The 9,273-nt window shown below is 46.6% G+C and overlaps 1 pseudogene; it reads left to right on the top strand.

Annotated features, from left to right (window-relative positions):
• The first annotated feature begins 2,570 nt into the window (after window positions 1-2,570).
• Window positions 2,571-8,399, top strand: LOC112079421 (RNA-binding protein 47-like; annotated as a pseudogene).
• The last annotated feature ends 874 nt before the right edge of the window (window positions 8,400-9,273 follow it).

The raw sequence follows: 9,273 nt of genomic DNA on the forward strand, positions 1-9,273 counted from the left end.
AACACACACACACACAAAAAGAGAGAGATGGTATATGTTAGTGTGTGTCTGCCAGTGGATGTATGTAGTGGTGTCTGATCGTGGAGTTAGTGGTGTTGATAGGGGAGTCTAGGTGGTGTCTGATAGTGGAGTAAGTGGTGTCTGATAGTGGATGTGTTTCTGGTAGTGGAGTATAGTGGGTGGCTGATAGTGGAAGTATAGTGGTGCTGATAGTGGAGTATAGTGGTGTCTGAGATAGTGGTGTCTGATTGTGTTTGTTACCAAGGAGTGTTGAGGATTTAAATAGTTTCTGTGTCTGTAGAGGGGGGTAAGAGGTTTAAGGTTCCACACACGCCGTGCTGGTCAGTAAAAAGGATTGGTGATTTGTTCTCTGTGACCTGTGAGCCTTTGTCAACTGCTCCTGGTTGTCTCAGCACACACACACACACCACACACACACACACACACACACCACACACACACCACACACACACACACACACACACACACCACACACACAACACCACACCCACTGTGGCTGTACAGACATCACACCACACACACGGAGCATGTGACCCAGGCGATGAACCTGGACAGTAGCGTAATGACCTCATTCTGTATCCTGGGAGTTCGAAGGTCAAACAGCTCAGCAACACAGGACTGTAAAACCGGCAGATAAAGGATTGATAGAGATAGAGGAGAGGTGACAAGAAGGAGAAGAGGAGAGTGAGAGTGAGAGGAGAGGAAGGAGGAGGAGAAGGAGAGGAGAGGAGAGGAAAGAGGAGAGGAGAGGAGAGGAGAGGGAGAGGAGTAGGAGAGGAGAGGAGAGGAGGAGGAGAGGGAAAGGGAATGAAGTTGATTATTTACTGTATCGTTCCTGGTTTATTGTGTGATTAGAGCCAGTGTTCTCACAGGACGTGTCGTTGTCTATGCGTTCTCTGTGACTGTGTCGTGCTCACTGTACGTAACCATTAGCCAAAATTCACGCTCCTTCCAGATTTAATAAGCGCTGTGATGCTCCTCTATTTGTGGCTTCAGTTTCTCTTGTTTGTATATTCAACACTGACAAAAATATATCATATACGTAACATTTCTGTACAGCACTTTGAGATATCAGCTGATGTAAAGAAGGGTATATAAATACATTTGATTTGATTTGAACCTGCAACAATTTCAAAGGTTTTAATGAGTTTACAGTTCATATGAGGAAATCAGTCATTAACCCTAATCTGTGGATTTCACATGACTGGGAATACAGATGAATTGCACATTTCTCCAGCGTTGGCCATCGAAGGTGAACGTTTCTCACTGAAGTCGGTTTACACTCCGAACTGCAGTCAGGTCATGACCTGATAGGACGACGAGCACGTAGAATGAGCTTCCCTGAGACGGTTTCTGACAGTTTGTGTAGAAGTTCTTCAGTTCTGCAAACCCAGAGTTTCATCAGTTGTCCGGGTGGGCTGGTCTCAGATGATCCGCAGGTGAAGAAGCCAGATGTGGCGGTCCTGGGCTGGCGTGGTTACACGTGGTCTGCGGTTGTGAAGCCGGTTGGACGTACTGACAAAATCTCAAAAATGACTTTGGAGGCGGCTTATGGTAGAGAAATGAACTTTAAATTCTCTGGCAACAGCTCTGGTGAACGTTCCTGCCGTTAGCAAGCCAATTGCAGGCGCATCAAAACTTGAGATATCTGTGGCATTGTGTTGTATGACAAAACTGCACATTTTAGAGTGACCTTTTATTGTCCCCGGCACAAGGTGACCTGTGTAATGATTATGCTGTTTAATCAGCTCTTGATATGCCACATCTGTCAGCTGGATGGATTATCTTGGCAAAGGAGAAATGCTCACTATCAGGGATGTCACATATTTGTGCACAAATTTGAGAGAAAGGTAAATAGGACAACCTTACATTTAGAGGCCAGACCTCCTAGACTGGTTCTTAGACTGGTTCTAGACTGGTTCTAGACTGGTTCTAGACTGGTTTTAGACTGGTTTTAGACCTGGTTCTTAGACTGGTTCTTAGACTGGTTCTAGACTGGTTCTAGACTGGTTCTAGACTGGTTCTAGACTGGTACTTAGACTGGTTCTAGACTGGTTCTAGACTGGTTTCTAGACTGGTTCTAGACGGTTTAGACTGGTCTTAGACTGGTTCTAGACTGGTTCTAGACTGGTTCTAGATTGGTTCTAGATTGGTTCTAGACTGGTTTTAAGATAGGTAGATATATCAACCATATATTTAGGTCATGATGCCTCCTAGACTGGTTCTTAGACTGGTTCTAGACTGGTTCTAGACTGGTTCTAGACTGGATCTAGATAGGTAGATATATCAACATATATTTAGGTCATGATGCCTCCTAGACTGGTTCAGACTGGTTCTAGACTGGTTCTAGACTGGTTCTAGACAGGTAGATATATCAACCATATATTTAGGTCATGATGCCTCTAGACTGGTTCTAGGCTGGTTCTAGACACTGGTTCTAGACTGGTTCTGAGACTGGTTTCTAGACTGGTTCTAGACTGGTTTCTTAGACTGGTTTTACTAGACTGGTTCTTAGACTGGTTCTAGACTGGTTCTAGACTGGTTCTAGATGTCCATCAAACGTGACGTGATCCCTCGTTTAGCCAATAGAAAATAATGAATTAACTTTTTCCCCCTTCTCTCTCTCTCAGGCACCACATCTGATTGGATGGTTTAGTCAGAATGACAGCCGAAGATCCCGCCTCCTCCTCTTCAGCCATGAGTAATAACCCAGCGCCTTCCGGTTCCAACCCCCCAGGCCCCTCCCATCACTCCCCGCATGGACCAATCACAGTGCCCGAGGGTGTGTCCGGGGCCCACAACGAAGCGKCCCTCGTGTCTCTGATGGAGCGTACGGGCTACGGCATGGTGCAGGAGAACGGTCAGAGGAAGTACGGCCCCCCGCCGGGCTGGGACTCCGCCTCCCCGCCACGCGGCTGTGAGATCTTCGTGGGGAAGATCCCCCGGGACGTCTACGAAGACGAGCTGGTCCCGGTGTTCGAGTCGGTGGGTCAGATCTACGAGATGCGKCTGATGATGGACTTCGACGGGAAGAACCGCGGCTACGCCTTCGTCATGTACACGCAGAAACACCAGGCGAAACGCGCCGTCCGGGAGCTCAACAACTACGAGGTGCGYCCCGGCCGCCTCCTCGGGGTATGCTGCTCCGTGGACAACTGCCGCCTCTTCATCGGGGGCATCCCCAAAACCAAGAAGAGAGAGGAGATCCTGGASGAGGTGTCCAAGGTGACGGAGGGCGTTCTGGACGTTATAGTGTACGCCAGCGCAGCGGACAAGATGAAGAACCGGGGATTCGCCTTCGTGGAGTATGAGAGTCACCGTGCAGCGGCCATGGCACGCAGGAAGCTGATGCCCGGCAGGATCCAGCTGTGGGGGCACCAGATCGCCGTGGACTGGGCGGAACCCGAGATAGACGTGGACGAGGACGTCATGGAGACCGTGAAGATTCTCTACGTCAGGAACCTGATGATGGAGACCAGCGAGGAGACACTACGACAGGTCGGATTGATTGGTTGATTTACTGATTGATTGATTAACTGGTTTATTGATTGCCTGATTGGTTGATTGGTTGATTGAATGATTTATTGATTGATTGACGGATTAGTTGATTGGTTGATAGATTGGTTGATTGACCAATTTGTTGATTGATTGGTTGCTAGGTGTTTGGCCAGTAGAACCTAGGCTGTTTAAACACGTCTCTGTGTTCTAGGTGTTTGGCCAGTAGAACCTAGGCTGTTTAAACATGTCTCTCTGTTCTAGGTGTTTGGCCAGTAGAACCTAGGCTGTTTAAACATGTCTCTCTGTTCTAGGTGTTTGGCCAGTAGAACCAGGCTGTTTTAACATGTCTCTCTGTTCTAGGTGTTTGGCCAGTAGAACCCAGGCTGTATTAACATGTCTCTGTGTTCTAGGTGTTTGGCCAGTGAAGCCCAGGGCGTATTAACACGGTCATTGTGTTTCTAGGTGTTTGCCAGTAGAACCCAGGCTGTATTAACATGGTCTCTGTGTTCTAGGTGTTTGGCCAGTGGAACCAGGCTGTATTAACATGTCTCTGTGTTCTAGGTGTTTGGCCAGTAGAACCCAGGCTGTATTAACATGTTCTGTGTCTAGGTGTTTGGCCAGTGGAACCAGGCTGTATAACACTCTTGTGTTCTAGGTGTTTGGCCAGTAGACCAGGCTGTTTAACATGTCTCGTGTTCTAGGGTTGCCCAGTAGAACCAGGCTATTTAATGTCTCGTGTGCTAGGTGTTTGGGCCAGTAGAAGCGCCAGCTTGTATTAACAAGCACGTCGTTGTCTAGGTGTTTTGGCCAGTAGAACCAGGGCTTATATATACATGTCTCTGTGTTTAGGTGTTTGGCCAGTACCCAGCTGTCATATTAACATGTCTTGGTTTCTAGGTGTTTGGCCAAAGCATATCCCAGCGCTGTAGTTTAACACGCTCATGTGTTCTAGGTGTTTGGCCAGTGAACCACGGCTGTATTAAATGTTCATGTGTTTCTCAGGTGTTTGGCCAGTGGAACCCAGGCTGTTCTACATGTTCTGTGTTCTAGGTGTTTGGCCAGTAGAACCAGGCTTATTAACATGTCTCTGTGTTCTAGGTTTTGCCAGTAGAACCAGGCTGTATAACATGTCCTCTGTGTTCTAGGTGTTTGGCCAGCAGAACCCAGGGCTGTATTAACACGTCACTGTGTTCTAGTGTTTGGCAGTAGAGCCAGGCTATATTAAACGTCACTGTGTTCTAGGTGTTGGCCAGTGGAACCAGGGCTGCGTGGAACGTGTCAAGAAGGATCCGCGACTACGCCTTCGTCCACTTCTCGTCCCGTGACGACGCGGTGGTTGCCATGGACACCTGAACGGTACGGAGGTGGAGGGTCCTATATCGAGGTCACCCTGGCTAAGCCGTCGATAAAGAGCAGTACACGCGTTACCAGAAGGCGTCTAAAGGGGGCGTACAGCGGCCGTGGCGCGTGGCGGCTCCGGAACCAGTCAGCAGAACTATGTGTACCAGTGTGACCCTACACCTCGCCTACTACGGGTACCCTTACAGCACGCTGATCGGACCCAACAGAGACTACTTCATTAAAGGTTAGACTTCTTTCCTTCTGGTTCTCTTTGGCAGCGTTTACACAGACAGTCCAATTCTGCTACTTTGTTGTCGTTGTCTATACTAGTATGAATGGACATAATTATTAGCAGAGAACGCGGTTTAACGACACAATGATCTGTAGATAGACTGGTGTGGTGTTGTAAATGTAACCAATAGTGACTCCACCTCATCAATACATGTGATTAGTAGATGATGTGATCAATATGATGATATTGATGTATCAGATGAATAGGAAAAAAAGGGGCTGTGTTTTAAATGATTATTGATCTCCTCCCTGAAGAGTGGACTGGTTCTAAATGATTATTGATCTCCCTCCCTGAAGAGTGGTCTGGTTTTAAATGATTATTGATCTCTCTCCCCTGAAGAGTGGTCTGGTTCTAAATGATTATTGATCTTCTTCCCTGAAGGGTGGACTGGTTCTAAATGATTATTGATCTCTCTCCCCTGAAGGTGGACTGTTCTAAATGATTATTGATCTCTCTCCCTGAAGGGTGGACTGGTCTAAATATTTTGATCTCTCTCCCCTGAAGGGTGGACTGGTTCTAAATGATTATGATCTCTCTCCCTGAAGAGTGGTCTGGTTTTAAATGATTATTGATCTCTCTCCCTGAAGAGTGGACTGTGTTCTAAATGATTATTGATCTCCTCCCCTGAAGGGTGGACTGGTTCTAAATGATTATGATCTCTCTCCCTGAAAGTGTCTGGTTTTAAATGATTATTGATCTCCCTCCCCTGAAGAGTGGACTGGTTCTAAATGATTATTGATCAGCATCAATAACTGTTAGGGGGTAAAGGACGCTCCGCAATATGAACATCATAGGATACCAGACTTCCTGCTTAGCGACTACCGAGAACGCCAATATTCCCAAGATGGCCACTGTTTGTGTCTTCCTATGTTCTTCCCTCCTTTGAGGCATATAGAGTACCACAGTATGAGTCAGCTACCCATAAAACCCTGCGGTCAAACAAGGAATGTTCCAATCATTTTTCCCCCATAAGGGATTTTTAGAAACACTTAAAATAAGGGCTGAGGTTTCGTGAAGGTTTATCCTGTGTGGCGTTTTGATAACCGTGTAAATCTTTTATTAATGTATTCGCCTGTATTTAAACCCCCCCCTCAAATTAAATGCTAAATTAGCTGCTAATGTGGCTTTCATAAAAAAAACTACAAATCTCTGGATTAACTATCTAATGTTTGCTACATGTAGAAATGAATAAATTGTTAACATTTATTTATTTATTGTAATTTTTTATTACCTTCATTTAACTAGGCAAGTCAGTAATTAAGAACACATTCTTATTTACAATGACGGCCCTACTTTAAATTTGTGTAAGTTTTAAATTGACACAAATACCTGTTAGTAAAGGTGTCAGCTAGAGATGATGGTGCAGGAGCATGCTGGATTTGTAGTCTGGCACGATGTCTACTTCGATGCTAGTTAGCATTTTCGAATCTGAGAGTAAATAGAGCTGAATATATTGATAAAAGTTCACCTTGTCGTAGAGAGAGATTTACACGGTTATCAAAACGCCACGGCAGGTTAAACCTACACAAAACACAGCCCTTATTTTAAGTGTTTATAAAATTCCCCTATGGGGAAAAAAGATTGGAATCATTTCCCTGTTTGACCGCTAGGTCTTATGGGTATTATGACACCTCCACTGTGGGACTCTATACCTGCATCAAGAGGATCCCCCTAGTGGCTGTCTGGAGTATCGGCAGATTAAAATTCTGCTGTCCCTCACGTCTGTAAACAGGAAGCTTCTCTCTGTTAAGTCACCCTCTGAGGAAGCCATATTGCAGAGTGTCCCTGTTAAGTGCTGAGRGTTGGCAGCTCAACTAAACCTGTGTCCTAAATAGCACTCTATTCCATTTGCAGGGCACTACTATTGACCAGAGCCCTATTGGCTCTAACCCTACGAGCCCTGGTCAGAAGTAGTGCCCTACTTAGGGGACAGGGTCCCATTTGGTCCGATCCAAACTAATCCGTCCAGACGTTGACTGTGATCACTGTGTTCTGGTTTTCTCTCTCCAAAGGAGGTCCAATGATACAGACCAATGGTAATCTCTTCCGTCCTTATTGGCTACTCCTTTACACTCCCCTTATCCAATGAAATGGTCAACTTCCTGGTCACGTGACCAAACTCTCTCTGGGTTTCTTATACCGACTTCCTCTCCCTACTGTTTCCGTCACCTTTTTTAGTTCGTTGGTAGACGGACAAACTGTCAGACCCCACGATGTGTCCCACACAACTTCCTCTCCCTACTGTTTCCGTCACCTTTTTTAGTTCGTTGGTAGACGGACAAACTGTCAGACCCCCACGATGTCTCCCACACTCCTTCAGATACTAGATGTCATAGCAGTGTTGGAATCAAACTAATGACGAGATCAACATAGACAACGTGTATATATACAAACCGTGTAAAATGACGCCCCATAGCAACCCCCCCCCATGATGTTGCTAATGACGACTTCACACTTTGACGGGAAAAGTCTACACTGGATCCCTTGGGACGTCCCAACTCTCGGACATCACCCCATTGAAGTTGACATTTAAAGGGTTTAGGGTAGGGTTTTAGGGTAGTGACGTCCCAAGGATCACGGATAGCAATAACGAACTTTAATACCACAGGAGGTTGGTGACACTTTAATTGGGGAGGACGGGTTCGTAGTAATATCTGTAGCAGAATATGATCAAATATCTATTTATATATATATAAAGTACCAGTTTAAAGTTTAGACACACCGACTCATTTATATAGTATAACAGGACTCCACGTTTAAGTCTTAGAACACACCGACTCATTCACAAGGTTTTTTCTTTATTTTTACTATTTATAACATTGTAAGAATAACAGTGAAGACGTCAAACTATGAAAATAACAACAATTTACAAATGACGGCCTAACCCGGCAAACCTGACCTGGACGACGCTGGGCCTGGTACTATAACAGCCCCTATAGAACGTGATCCTGAACATGCCACCCGCTGATATATTTATTGAAGCGTACCACTTAAACAGCGCCCCCCCCCCACTGTGGGCCCATCTCCAGCAGGTGTGTGGGCGAGTCGTGGCCCGTGCGACGGCAGGTAGCCGTGCCACACGGCCCCCGGGGGTTATACCTGGGGGGTTACTCTGGCTGGGCGGGGTATCTACAGCCGGTACCATGAAGGCAAGGCCAAGGGCCGCCGACAACAAAGGCCTGACGAGCTGGTACCCTCCATGGAGATGACTGCCTCAGTCAACAACTGGCATCAAGCCTTGGGCACAGTCAGTCATCCGCGCGCCCCTGTTACGTAACCCCCCGTCGTCGCACGCTCGTTCCCCACTAAACCGTCTACTATGAACCGAATGCTGTCTATCCTGTCTCCTTCCTGTCTCCTTTCCTGTCTCCTTGCTGTCTCCTTTCCTGGCTCGAAGTCAAGGTGTGAAACGAAGGCAAAGATACAGTTGTCGAACCTCAAAAAAGACGCCGGGGTTGGTCTAAACTCAACTCCCACTACTGGGTTAAAACACACGGGCTGTTAAACTAACTCCCTAGTGGTCTAAACCAGGCCTGGTTAAACTAAACTCCCTACTGGTCTAAGCAAGGGCGGCCTGGTCTAAACTAACTCCCGTAGCTGGTCTAAACCAGTGCCTGGTCTAAGACTAAAATACTAGAGTGGTAACATGAACCTCTGGGTCTATAAACTCGGGTCTAAACTCCCTACTGGTCTAAACCAGGCCTGGTCTAAACTAACTCCCACTGTCTAAACCCAGGCCTGGTCTAAACTAACTCCCTACTGGTCTAAACATCCAGGGCTGTGCTTAAAACTAACTTCCCTACTGGTTACTAACCACGGCCTGGTCTAAACTAACTCCCTACTGGTCTAACCAGGCCTGGTCTAAACTAACTCCTACTGGTCTAACCGGGCCTGGTCTAAACTAACTCCTACTGGTCTAACCAGGCCTGGTCTAAACTAACTCCCTACTGGTCTAAACCGGGCCTGGGTCTAAACTAACTCCTACTGGTCTAAACCAGGCCTGGTCTAAACTAACATCCCTACTGGTTCTATAACCAGAGGCCTGGTCTAAACTAACTCCCTACTGGTCTAAACCAGGCCTGGTCTAAACTAACTCCCTACTGGTCTAAACCAGGTCGGTC

Source organism: Salvelinus sp. IW2-2015, unplaced genomic scaffold (assembly GCF_002910315.2).
Source record: "Salvelinus sp. IW2-2015 unplaced genomic scaffold, ASM291031v2 Un_scaffold7933, whole genome shotgun sequence".
Classification (NCBI taxonomy): domain Eukaryota; kingdom Metazoa; phylum Chordata; class Actinopteri; order Salmoniformes; family Salmonidae; genus Salvelinus; species Salvelinus sp. IW2-2015.